This window comes from Otolemur garnettii, unplaced genomic scaffold (assembly GCF_000181295.1).
Source record: "Otolemur garnettii isolate 467f Iridium unplaced genomic scaffold, OtoGar3 scaffold00020, whole genome shotgun sequence".
NCBI lineage: Eukaryota > Metazoa > Chordata > Mammalia > Primates > Galagidae > Otolemur > Otolemur garnettii.
In genome coordinates this window covers 26,839,032-26,852,530 of record NW_003852415.1, presented here as the reverse complement: position 1 = coordinate 26,852,530, position 13,499 = coordinate 26,839,032, and the positions used below count along the sequence as shown (strand labels likewise).

Sequence of the window (13,499 nt, the reverse complement as noted above, 5' to 3'; positions counted from 1 at the left end):
AAAAAAAAAAAAATTAGCTTCCTTGGAATTCTTTGATTATATTTAATACTTTTTACTGATTTACTAAATACCTTTAACAAAAATAAATTAAATACCAGAACCACTGACTCACATTGATCTTCATATTCTAACCCAGAGATGCAGCCAATGGGGCTGGAAAGCATGGAAGAGTGCGCTAACCATCCCGGAACTATCCATTCTGAGGAGTACAGAGCAGAATAGATGATTAAAGAAATGAGACATTTCTTCATCTATCCTTGCTTATTATCATCTTTTACTTAGTCATTCATTTAAGGCAATCATTATTTGAAGTATATTTATATTATCCTTTCTTAAAATAAACCTCTTTGAATTTGCCACAGACCCAAAATTAAAACAATGTCTATAATTTATACTGACTATATCATCCTTAGCCAAAAAGAACTCTTCTGGATTTCAGTATTTTCAATATACATAACAGACTTTCTTGCCTTGCCACAAATTTTTATAATTAGACAAGGCTTCACATATTTTATTTTGATTTATTTATATGTCTTTGTTGATTCATTCATTGATCCAATCATAATAATAGAATAAAAATGAATAAATACAAGGACCATATTCCTTTTCTGATGGACCTGAGAGTTCCATATATGTATTCATCATATTTCACTCATAATGTCACGCAACCAGTAGTCATCACTGATCCAGGATTAAGTCCTCCTTTTCTCCATTCATTTCTACATTGTCTACTGCTTTAATCACTAATTCACTAATAATAGTTTAAAACCCTAGGATTCACAAAGTCCAAAAATAGGTTTGACATTCCTAATCTGCACATAGAATTATCTCACATCAAAGTATCTTCTTCATTAATTATCTTGTTTTTACACATAAATTAGTCAATGTAATACTTTTTTGTCATTGGTAACAGTTGGCATTATGCGATGCAATGAAACAAGCCATCTAAACCAAGACAAGAATGTTGACTATTACTCACATTGGTCCAACACAGAGCTGCCAACCACAGGGCTGGTGGCCATGGAAGAATGAATAAGTCACCTTGAAATCATTCATTCTAAGGAGTACAGAGCACAGAAAATAATTTTGAAAATTAGATACTCCTCTACTGATCCTTTCTTATTCAGACTTTTTTGTGTTGGACCTCAGAGTTCCAGACATTTATTATTCATCATCCACAACTCATACGCCGGCAGATATCATCATTGGTCCAGCAAAGGCTCCTTCCTCTTCATTCATTTCTACATTGTTTATTAATTCATTAATTCACTGATAATATTTTTTAAAGCCTATGTATGCAAAATTATGCTTAGAGTAATATAACTTTTATTAATCATCCTGTTTCTCATCTATGCATCTCAATTAATGAGTGGAACGATTCATATTAATCCCAAAGTACAATGTTAACATTTGCCTTATGTGATTATATTATTTTTAATAATGTAGTGAGTACCCTTAAACAAAGCACCCAAACTATTATTACTCACATTGATCTCCAGCTTCTTATTACAGATGCAACCATAGTGTTCACAACCAGGGCAGATTCTCTAATCAGCTCAGGCAGGTCCATTGTGAGGAAAATAGGACAGGGAAGACAAATAAACAACAACAACAAATCTGAGACAATATCTCTATATATCCTTAGTTTTCACCTTTTAGTTAGTCATTTACGCAACCATTAATTTCAAGTATATATCAAAATTGGCACACCCCAGAACAGGTAAACTATCTAAAATTCACACTGTCTATATCATCCTTAGCCAAGGAGGTACCTTGGCTGAAATTTAATTCAAATTGGACTTCAGTGATTTCATAATAAAACTTTCTTGGTTCACTACATATTTTTAATGAATACTATTTAATTAATTTATTTACTTCTTTATTGATTCTTCCAATGATCTAGTTACAAAGGAATTAAAATATGATTGCAAAGTTCAAGATAAAAAATCTTGGGCCATCCATGATGGTTCACATCTATAATCCTAGCACTCTGGAAGCCCAAGGCAGGTGGATTGCTTGAACTCAGGAGTTGGAGACCACTCTGAGCAAGAGCAAGATCCTGTCTCTACCAAAAATAGACAAAAGAGCCAGGCATTGTGGCAGGCACCTGTATGTAATCCCCACAAGAGGCTGAGGCCAGAGGATTGCATGGGCCCAGGAGTTTGAGGTTGCTGGGAGCTATGATGCCATGCATGGCATCATATCAAACAACAACAAAAAAATCTTATATATTCATAACCTGTGTCTAGAGGATAGCTTCTACCAAGAAAATGGACTACTTGTCTTTCATGTTGGGCATCCGTCCAGAATTGCTTCGCTCATTGTATATGGCTCATATGGCAACAGCCATTATCAATCCATGTTTTACCCTTTAATATTCGTCCATCTCTACATTTGTTATGAATAAATCATTAATTCATGTGTACGAATAAAATAATACAATTCAAAAAAAACCCTACAACATGATGCCTAACATCTCCAATATCTGTCCACATTAGACTATTCCTGTGTTCATTAATCAACCCCTATGTGTCACATCAACAATTAATAAACATAATATTCTACATCATATTTATCATTGGGCCATGGTTAACTTCTGACTAATTTGAATTTTTTAATAATATTATGACTACCTAAAATATAAATTACCCAAAAGAAGACAAGAAATGTGGCTATTACTAACTTTGTTTTCTTTCCAAACACAACAGCAATATAAGTCTCCATCATAGCAGAATGCTTAAATCCACTTGGTGCATCCATTCTAAAGAGTACAAAGCAGAAAGATGATAAAAACATTGAGACATCCTCTCATTGACCGATATATCATATGATTAATCTGCATTGTCATTTTGGCTTTTATTAACTTATGGTAATATTTATAGTCTCCTAAATAAAATAGACTTCAACTTTGAAACTGAGAGTAATAACTATTATCTATCACAGTCTATATTATTCTAGTTCAAGACATAATACATTTTTATCCATATTATCTATTCCAATTTATATTAAAATCCATCTTCCTTAAAACATATTTTATTAAAAAACAATGTTTGACTCTATCTTTATTCATTTATATATTCATTTATTTTCCCTTCCCTTCATTCTTTCATAGTATAGTTTTTAAATTTATGAGCACAAGACCCTTTTATATCCTGACATCTGACCAGGACCCCTTCAAAAAGAGGTAAGGGATTAAGACCTTGTTTTTCTTGGACCTCAGACTTCCAGACACAGTATTCACAGTGCAAGACTCATACTCCACCTATCATCATCATTGGTCCAAGGAAGGTCTACTTTCTACCTTACCATCTGTGTTTATTCCTAATTATCTATATAATCATTTTCACAGAGACCAAATTTCTCTCATTAAATGAGTTAAGCATACTATATATGCATTATGTGAAAAATGCTTCATATCGACCTGATATTTAACATTGACAGGTATCCTTTTTTAAATTATATTTACTAATACTTAATAAAACAGAATATATCTGTTTTTAAAAATGATCAATGTAATGCAAGAACATTGACACCTACCCACATGGCTTGTCAGACTCCTAACACAGATGCAAACATAGAGTTTGTGACCATGGAGGAATGCTTGAATCAACTCCAGGGCATCCATTCTGAAGATTACAGAGCAGAGCAAAGACATTAAAAGGTTGTAATATTATTACTATTGTTTCTTGAATACCTCCTTTTACTTAGTTATATATAATTAGTAACTTGATTAATGTTTATTTTCTACTATGTAAACTAACAATATCAATCTTGCTATTGAACTAGAATATGAACATTCATATTTACCTAAGTATGTCAACAGCATACTTAGCCAAAAAGATAACAATTACTTATATACACTATTTATTTCTCTGTGGACTTCAGAATTTTCTATATTTACCAATAGTATTTCTTGCCTCACCACCTATTTTTATAATTGGACAATGCTTCAAACAGTCATTTTTATTTGTATGTTTGTCTATTGATTCTTTTATTGATGCAATTAAAAGAATAAAATAAAAGTGCATGAAAAGAAAGACCAGATTTCTTTTTTGTTGAACCTCAGAGTTCCAGACACATATTATTCATCATCCAAGACTCATATGCCTGCAATTCTCATCATTGGTCCAAGAAAGGCTTACTTTATTTTCATGCAATTTTACTTTATTTTATTAATCCACTAATACTCATAATTCACATAATTAAATTATAGCATAAATAATTGCTTGTAGATATTTATATATAAAATCATTCTCACATTATTCATATATATATCTTTAAATAATTAGTATCAGTTTTTCACATATTTATTAATCCAAGAGATGCTTTATGTAATACTTCCACATTTGTTACCGAACTACATTTGGCCCTATTTGACTATATTTTATATTTTGTTAATAATATAGTAAATACCCTTAAACAAACCACCCAAACCACACTACAACTTTGACTATTACATCAGTCTGTTCAGTAACAATGATAAACAAGTCTTGATCAAGGCAAAATTCTTAAATTAGATCGATGCATCCATTCTGAAAAGTACAAAACATAGAAAAGATTAAAAACACTGAGACATTTTCTCCATTAATCCACATATTCCACCATTCATTGGCATTATCCTGTTGGCTGTTATTAAATTATGATAACTTTTTCTTAATAAAATAAACTACTTCAAAGTTAAAACTGATTGAGAGCAATAACTATCAGAGCCTATGTCACACTGTCTAAGACATAAGCACATTCACTCATATATTATCCATTCTAATTTATATTAATATTTATTTTCCTTAATATACATTATAAAGTATTAAACAATGATTTACCCTATTGATCTCTATTTATTTATACATTTTTTATCCAGTCCTTGATTTTTTATAACAATATTTTCTAAATTCATGAACTCAAAAAGACTCAGTTATTGGCATCTGTTCATAGGATCCCTTTGAAAAGGAGGAATGAGCTAGATCCCACTTTTGTTGGACCTCAAAGTTCCGGATACACAGTACATAACTCATTCCACTGGCTGTCACCATTAGTTCAGGATAGGCCCACTGTCTCTATTACCATCTACATTTATTAATTCACTAACAATAAGATTTTTGAATATCCTTAACATCCATCTATATAATAATTTCTACAAAGACTTAAATTTCTTTCATTAACTAAGCTCCATATTTCATACATGGGTTAATTAATCTAATGTTTCATATTAATCAGTGGACATGTTTCATCTTCTTTGATTATATTTAATACTTTTTAAGACTAAAGCAAATAATTTCTAGAAAAATAGTTAAAGCAAGAACTATTACTACTACTTACACGACTCATTATGCTCCTAACATGTAGATGCAACCATAGAGTTTGTGACCATAGAAGAGTGAGTAAATCATCTTGAAAGCATCCATTCTGAGGATTACAGAACACAGCAGATCATTAAAAAAAAATTGAGACATTCCTTCTTGATCTTGGCTTATTATTTTTTCTTTAGTCATCTGAGAAGTCATTATTTGGAAGGCACATTTTATTTTCATTAAGAAAACAAACAACTTAGAATTTTCCTTGACCCAGATGTTCACTGTTTTCCTTTAATTACACTGTATCATCCGTAATCAAAGAATTTACAATAATGTAATATTTAATTCTCTTGGGGCTTAAACATAATCAATATGTAATAATACATCTTATCTCACCACTTTGCCCCCTTAAGAAAATGTACATATATGTATATAAATTATTTCATTGATCTAATTATAATAATAGCATGAAGTGAATGAATGTAAAAAGCAAAACCCAACACATAATATCATTTGAAACAGAGGGAATGGGCCATATTCCATTTGTTACGGACCTCAGAGTTCCAGATACGTATTCATCATATAAAACTCATACGCCACCGGTAGTCATCATTGATCCGATATTAATCATCCCTTTTTACATTCATTCTACATTTTTATTGATTAAATCATTTATTCATTATTTATAATTTTCAGTCCTATGATTCACAAAATCCCCAAGAATAAATTTCATATACCTAGTCTATATGTAAAATTACTACATTAATATATGTTTCACTCATTATCCTCAGTTTATTATAGAAGCATTATAAATACAATCTTCACATAACTCCCATATTTAGGAAAGAAGAGAGAACACTGCCCTTCTTTGACTATATTTCACACTTCTTAATAATACACTGTGTATTATTAAGGACTTTGACTATTACATTGGTGTGCATCTTCCTTCTTAGGCATGATATAAACAGCACATGACCATGGAAGAATCCTCAAATCAGAACAAGTACAACCATTCTGAGAAACAAACAACACAGAAGACAGTAACAACTTTGAGACACTATTACCACTAATCCTTGCTTTTCACCTTTCATTTCATTAGTCATTTAGGCTATCATTATTTAATATATTTTTATTTCATTTTCCCCTAAGAAAATGAACAATTTCAACCTTGCCACTGACCCAAAACATGAAGATTATCTATAATTATACTGTCTTCATCATCATTAGCCAAAGAGGTGACAAACATGTATCACTTATTTCTCTTTGAACTTCATATTTTCAACATACATTAAGTGTTTCCTCCCTTGCCACATTTTTATAATTGGACAGTGCTTCAATTTATTCATGTTTATTGGTTTACATATTTGTTTAATGATTCTCACACTGCCCAACTATGAAAATATGTGATCACAAAGACCAAAAACAAATAAATACTGTATTTCTAACACTTACATATCACCTATATACAGGATCATTTCAAACATAGAGAACCAGCTTGATTTCTTTTGTGACGGACCTCAGAGTTCTAGACACATATTCATCATAATGACTCATAAGCCACCAGCAGTCATTATCAATCCAGTATTGATCATCTTTTTCTACCATTCATTTCCACCTTATCTATTAACTGATTAACTCACTAATAAGTCACTATGAATTGAAAACCAACAAAGTAACCTTGATATTAAGTATCCTTCTGACATCAATATTATCTATTTTATTATTATCCTCAGTTTTCATATCATATGATAATTCATATAATTCCCAAATCTACCATTGGGATAATGGTGGCCATCTTAAATTTTATTAAAGATATTTATAATACATGAAGTACTCTTCAACAAACCACCCAAATGAAGAAAAGGTCTTTACTACTCACATTAGTCTACATCCTCCTTTCGAAGCACAGTGTAGGGGACCTGACCATGGAGGAATCCTTAAAACAGCACAAGTACGTCCATTCTGAGGAGTATAGAGTAGTGGAAATGATAACAAAATTGAGCTGTTCTCAGTATTGATCCTTGCTTTTCACTAATCATTAGTCATGTAGCCAATCATTATTGGTATTTATTTCATTTTCTCATTGAACCATTTTAAACACTGATCCAGAAATTAAAAATTATCTATAATTTAAACTGTCTATATCACTATTATCCAAAGAGGTAATGGGCATATGTCATTTATTTCTCTTTGGACTTCACTGTTTTGTTTTTGGACTTCAATGTATATTAATAGTATTTTATACCTCACTACATATTTTTATAATTTGACTGTGCTTCACCCATTATATCTTTATTCATTTATATATTTATTTATTGATTTTTGCATTTGTCCAATTACAAAAACAGAATAAAAATATGTAACCACAAGGCAAAATAAATACATTCTACACTTCTGAAATCTATCCATAACATCACTTAAAACAGAAACAATAGGCCAGCTGTCTTCTGTGATGGACCTCAGACATCAGACGTATTCATCGTATGTGACTCATACGCCACCAGTAGTCATCATAAATCCAAAGTTGGTATTCTTTTTCTTCATTCATTTCTACATTGTCTGTTGATTAATCTGTTAATTCACTTAAATTTTAAACCCTATTATTCAAAAAAACCCTAAGCACAGCCTTGAAATTTCCATTCCATATATAGAATCATCTCACATCAATGTATCTCCTTTATTATCTTTAGTTTTTCATACAACTATTAATTCATAGAGTGCTTTATACAAATTCTGTATTTGTCACTTGGCTTTGATTATAATTCTTTATTTTCAATGATACAGTGAACACCCTTAAGCAAACCACCCAAAGTAAAATAAGAACTTTGATTGTTATTCACAGTGGTCTCCATGCTCCTAATGCATAGAGGAAAACCATAGACTGGAGTATGTGACCATTACTCATCTCTGAATAGCAGAAAGCCTCCCCCTTAAGGAATACAGAACAGAATAAGTTATAAAAGACTGATACATTCTCTTCATTGACCATTGCTTTCTACTTTCCATTTACTAAGTCATTTCAATATTTAACAATTGATGCTGTTACTTGTCTCCCAGCCTTTAAAATAAAGGATAACATAATACTCACCAGTGATCCTATATCAGTGTCCATATGATAGTTTTCCAAAGGGTAACATTCTGAATCCATTTGTTTACTTATGAACATTAGTGCTTCCAGATTTTTATAATTAGGCAATACTTTACTCTCTTCATCTTTTGTATGCAATTATAGAAATTTTATCATTGATTTTTTTTTGTAATACAATCAAAATGCATGAACCATAAAAGTTTCAGAACATGATCTTTGTGTATATGTTCATAAGTAAAACAAATGGATTCAGAATGTTACCCTTTGAAAAACTATCATATGGACACTGATAAATAGGATCACTGGTGGGTATTATGTTATCCTTTATTTTAAAGGATAGGAGACAAGTAACAGCACCAATTGTTAAATATTGAAATGACTTAGTAAATGGAAAGTGGAAAGCAATGGTCAATGAAGAGAATGTGTCAGTCTTTTATAACCTGTTCTGTTCTGTATACATAATGTTCTATAGGATTACTTTAAACAAAGACAATACACTATAGATCTTTTTCTATATAGTATCTCAAAGTTTCAGAAATTTATTCTTTATCTATCCATGATTTAATATGCAGCCAATTGTCATTATTAGGCTAAGATTTGCCATCTTTTTCTGCCTTCATTTTAACATTTATTAACTTTTGTTGTCCAATTGAATAAAAATAATAAAATAAATTTACATAAATCACAAAAGCCATAGGACAAAATGCTTAAGTATCAATAACTGTAAATAGACTAATTCTCTTTAGCACCTGTATCTTCCATTAATTAGTCTCAGTGTGATATATATTCACTAATAAACATATAGTTCCTGTCAATCCCATAGTGAGATATCCATGACTCCTTTCACTGTAATCCATACATTTTTTTTTAAATAATACAATGAATATTCTTAAATAAGCCATTCACATCAAGACAAGTGCTCAGACTGTTATTCACACTGCTTCCTATGCTCATAGCTCAAAGTTCACGGCCACAACAGAATTCTTAAATCAGCTAGATGCATTCATTCTAAGTAGTACAAGCAATGCGAATAATAAAATATTGAGACACTATTTCCATTAATACACACAATTACCATTTTATTTTCTCAGTCATTTAAACATTTATTATTTGTGGTATAAAATTTTTCCCTATCAAGTAAACAACCACTTGAACTCATCACTGACTCAAAGCAAGAACCTATTACCTATCCTTACCTTTCCTTCTTATCCTTACCAAAAAATGTAACCCCTCTGATCCACATATTCCTTAATAAACTCCAGTGGCTTTACAATATATTAACAGTAATTCTTGCCTCACCACATAATTTCATAATTGGGTATGCTTCAACTTTTTCACTTTTATACATTAATGTATTTTTTCATTCTTTCATTTATTAACTAATAATAAAATCCAAATCCATGACACACATAAGACTGAGAAAATGATCCTTGAAAATTTATCCGCAGGCTCATTTCCACAAATGTAAACACATCCTGTTTGTAATGGATCTCAGTAAGTCACAGGTCTTTTGATCATAAAAAGCAATTCAAAATGCATTTCATTCACATCACTGGTCCTTCCTTGGCCTTTTTTCATATAATTCACATAATTTGCATATCACTTCTATATATAACGTGAATCCACCACTGTAACTAAAATGCTGGCAAATACTTAACATCGCCTATGTGCCCCTTCATCACAATAAAAGCAATTTACATCTTAACCACTTAAAGAATTATTAGAGAAAACCCTACAATAGAATTTTAAAGAGCTATAATGATCAGTGACAGAGACTTGATATTTTTTAAAATTATAATGAGTAACACTCAATCTAATTAATCATAAACTGTGGTTCCTCATCATTACTAAAGACTTGTCCTTGTTTGGTTGCATTCATATGTGTAATTATTTATTCATTTCAAATATGTACAGTGAAAACCCATGAAAACCCACTTGAAGAACAAAAAGAATGACTATTTCATTGGTCTCTAGGCACCTAAACGGAGGTAATCAAGAGTACTTGGTCTTTTCAGAATGCTTAAATCACCTTAAGTCTATCCATTTTGTGTAATATAACAATTATGATAAAAGAATAAGACCTTTTCTCCATTAAACTATGCTGTTCCCTTTTTATTTAGTTAAGACATTTAAGTATTTATTAATTAATGTATTTATTACATTCTTTTTCTTATAAAACCTAAAACTCAACACTGACCAAGAACAAGGGCATTAATTACTACATACATATGACATATCAGTGATTAGGAACTATTCGAAATTAACTGATTGGAAATTCAGACTCTCAGACTCCATACACCAAGCAAACTGAATCAGAAATGCTAGCAGCACAGCTGCAATCTGTATTATAAACAGCCCTCCTTGCAATTCCAAGTCTCATGTTTGAGAACCACTGCTCTATATCACTCTAAACTAAAGAGGTAAACTTAGAAAGAGTTTAAGAAACCTTAATCTATTGGTTTCTTAATATACTGCAGTGTTTCAAAATTATATGATCAAAAATTTGTTTGGCCAGGCATGGTGGTTCTCACCTATAATCCTAGCCCCCTGGGAGGCCGAGACAGGCAGGATTACTCAGCTCCAGAGACCAGCCTGAGCAAGAGCAGGACCCTGTCTCTACTAAAAAAAGGAAAGAAAAGAAAAAGAAAGAAAGGAAATGGGCATTCAGGAATCTAAGGACAGAGGATCGCTCAAACCACAGCACTCTACCAAGGGAGAATGAATGAAATTCTGTCTCAAAAAAACAATAATAATAATTTAATTAAATAAATAAATAATTCTCTCTGATAGCTTTTGTTCTTAATCTAGTTTGCTCTCTTCATCTTTATTTATGTGTGTATTTTTTTTACTCATTCTTTCATTTATGCCCTTAGAATAACCCAATAATCACGATCCACCAAAATTCCATAATTAGATCCTTGAAAATTACTGAAATCTACTGAAAAATAACACAAGTCCCCAACACCCACAAAAACTCCCTAATTGGATTCCTTGAAAATTACTGAAATCTAATCGTATTTAACAAATTTATCTATAACCATCCCATTATATTTATGTTTATTAACTCACTGATAATAAGATAAATATGCATGAATAGCCACCAATGACAACTTTTTTAGTACTCCTAATATCTCTGTCAATGGGCTCATTTCCAAGAGAGATAATAGATTCTCTTTGAAATGAACTATAAAAATGGTATGAGAATACAATTATACACCTTATTCCAGGTGTATAATTTGACTTTATTCATATTGTTGGCCCATGCTTGATCTTTTTTGTTTAAATTATACATTCTATTAAGATGTAAAAATGAACTAGAAGAATGTACTACTCAACACTATGATACTGGCAATCATTTATTTCACAAGTTCCTTCCTCATAAAGTTAACACACTAGACATACAATATAGGAAACTATAAAGTGACTAAAATGGCATTAATCTGTCTTTTCAACATCATCCACAATTGTAACATTAAATATAATGCTTTAATTCATAACTGATCCTCACCTTTTGTCTCTTTCACTTTATTCTTTAACCATGTTGTACAGTATTATGAACAGCAATGAACAAACCCCCCAACCAAAATCTAGTATGTTCACTATGTCTTACATAAGTCCACACACTCCTTATCCACTGGCTAATAGTTAATACTTCCTATTCTGAGGCTAACTCTCCTATTCTCCTATTATTCATTAAATTATTTCAATTATTAACTTACATAAAATAGTGAATATTCTTAAGCTATCACCTGCATTAAGGAAAACAATTGACCATTAATTACACAAATGACCTGAATCCCTCCACCAAAACATGTCTCAGTATTCTCTACAAGTAAACATCACCTTGCAGAATTGGATGCATGTCACTCCTAGTTTCATGGTACCATTATGAGTAGTCAGTTCTTGACCTTAATTTATTGATCTATCCATTTTAGTATGAATATATGAATTAATAATTTATGAACAAATGAATTAATTTCTCTATCCATCTTATCCATTTTAAATAAACTGGACAAAGTTTACATTCTTAGTAATCTAGAACAGAAATTCATTCTATTATATATGCCTGTGTGATCTTAATAAAACTATTAAAATCCAAGAATTTATTTCTAAACAGAGGCATAGTCAGTTCACGATAACATTTTGCTTCATGTATTCATACATTTGTTTAGTTATTCATGTACTAATTTACTAATGAAAATATCATCAATAGCCATGAAATGCAGTAAGATCACTGATATTCCTAATATATGTATATAGGCTCAATTCCAACACAGAGAATAAATTTTTAATGCTGGATCTCACAACTGCAGACAAGAGTATTCATCATCTATAACTCACACGTACATCACCAGTTTTCATCATCTAACCAGATTTGACACTCTTTTTGTTCATTCTTGACTTCATTTGTTGATTGGTTAATACAGCAATCCACTAATAAGAATAAGTAAATACCAAAGTGTCACAAAAACCCAAGAATAAGATTCTTTAATATCTTTAACATCTGTCTATAAAACTATTCCCCCCAAAACTAGGCATCTTTGATTAATTTACCTCCATGTTTCATATATGAATTAATCTATCAACACAACAGAGTATATCAATCTTATTCTTAAGAATGGGCCATATACGGGATCTCACCTAATGTGCACATTGTTGAGGTTGTATAACACACCCCTTGGGTGAGGGATTCTTCTACAAATGGAATTTTACCCTGGAAGTGAGAACAATGTAACAATGTAACCTAAAAATTGTTCCCGCATATTAATTTGAATAAAGGTATAAAAAAATGGGCCATATAGCCTTAACTGATTATATTCTAAGCTTCACAATTATATGGTGATAATTTCTAAAAAACATAGTTAAACCAAGACAAGTAAATTGCCTATTATATAAGTCTCCATGTACCTATACATAGAGGCAACCTTCAAGCTTGTGATTATGAAAGAACACTCAAATTCACACTAGTGGACATTCAAAGAAGTACAAAGCAGAGCAGCTGATTTTAAAACCTGAGACCTCCTCTCCACCTATCTTTGCTTTCTTTATTCCATTTATCCAATCATTAAGTATTTATTAATTTTTCCTAACATGTATAATTTTTCTTTTTTTTTTTT

The 13,499-nt window shown here is 31.0% G+C and overlaps 2 long non-coding RNA genes, 6 other non-coding genes and 2 pseudogenes across 9 annotated transcripts in view; all 10 read right to left on the bottom strand.

Annotated features, from left to right (window-relative positions):
• LOC111724182 overlaps positions 1-1,825 on the bottom strand; it is a 5,577-nt gene extending 3,752 nt beyond the window's left edge. The window contains exons 1-2 of the long non-coding RNA XR_002772523.1: positions 1,488-1,825; positions 980-1,057 (exon numbers count right to left, since the gene is read on the bottom strand). This is a non-coding gene — a long non-coding RNA (uncharacterized LOC111724182). The remainder of the gene's footprint in view (positions 1-979; positions 1,058-1,487) is intronic.
• On the bottom strand, positions 612-689 carry LOC111724207. The gene has a single exon (XR_002772544.1). It is a non-coding gene; the product is annotated as a small nucleolar RNA SNORD113/SNORD114 family (small nucleolar RNA).
• Positions 1,139-1,213, bottom strand: LOC111724276. The gene has a single exon (XR_002772598.1). It is a non-coding gene; the product is annotated as a small nucleolar RNA SNORD113/SNORD114 family (small nucleolar RNA).
• A 1,384-nt stretch (positions 1,826-3,209) lies between the features above and the next one.
• Positions 3,210-3,282, bottom strand: LOC111724285. Its single transcript, XR_002772606.1, has one exon. It is a non-coding gene; the product is annotated as a small nucleolar RNA SNORD113/SNORD114 family (small nucleolar RNA).
• Positions 3,283-4,055: 773 nt separating this feature from the next.
• Positions 4,056-4,130, bottom strand: LOC111724278. Its single transcript, XR_002772600.1, has one exon. It is a non-coding gene; the product is annotated as a small nucleolar RNA SNORD113/SNORD114 family (small nucleolar RNA).
• Positions 4,131-4,298: 168 nt separating this feature from the next.
• LOC105886717 overlaps positions 4,299-13,499 on the bottom strand; it is a 26,877-nt gene continuing 17,676 nt past the window's right edge. For both annotated transcript variants that reach the window (XR_001161143.2, XR_002772530.1), the window contains 4 exons: positions 13,024-13,096; positions 7,174-7,256; positions 5,320-5,406; positions 4,299-4,532 (listed from right to left, as the gene is read on the bottom strand). This is a non-coding gene — a long non-coding RNA (uncharacterized LOC105886717). The remainder of the gene's footprint in view (positions 4,533-5,319; positions 5,407-7,173; positions 7,257-13,023; positions 13,097-13,499) is intronic.
• Positions 5,843-5,914, bottom strand: LOC111724277. The gene has a single exon (XR_002772599.1). It is a non-coding gene; the product is annotated as a small nucleolar RNA SNORD113/SNORD114 family (small nucleolar RNA).
• On the bottom strand, positions 6,805-6,875 carry LOC111724198 (annotated as a pseudogene).
• LOC111724201 lies at positions 7,747-7,815 on the bottom strand (annotated as a pseudogene).
• On the bottom strand, positions 12,677-12,754 carry LOC111724219. Its single transcript, XR_002772553.1, has one exon. It is a non-coding gene; the product is annotated as a small nucleolar RNA SNORD113/SNORD114 family (small nucleolar RNA).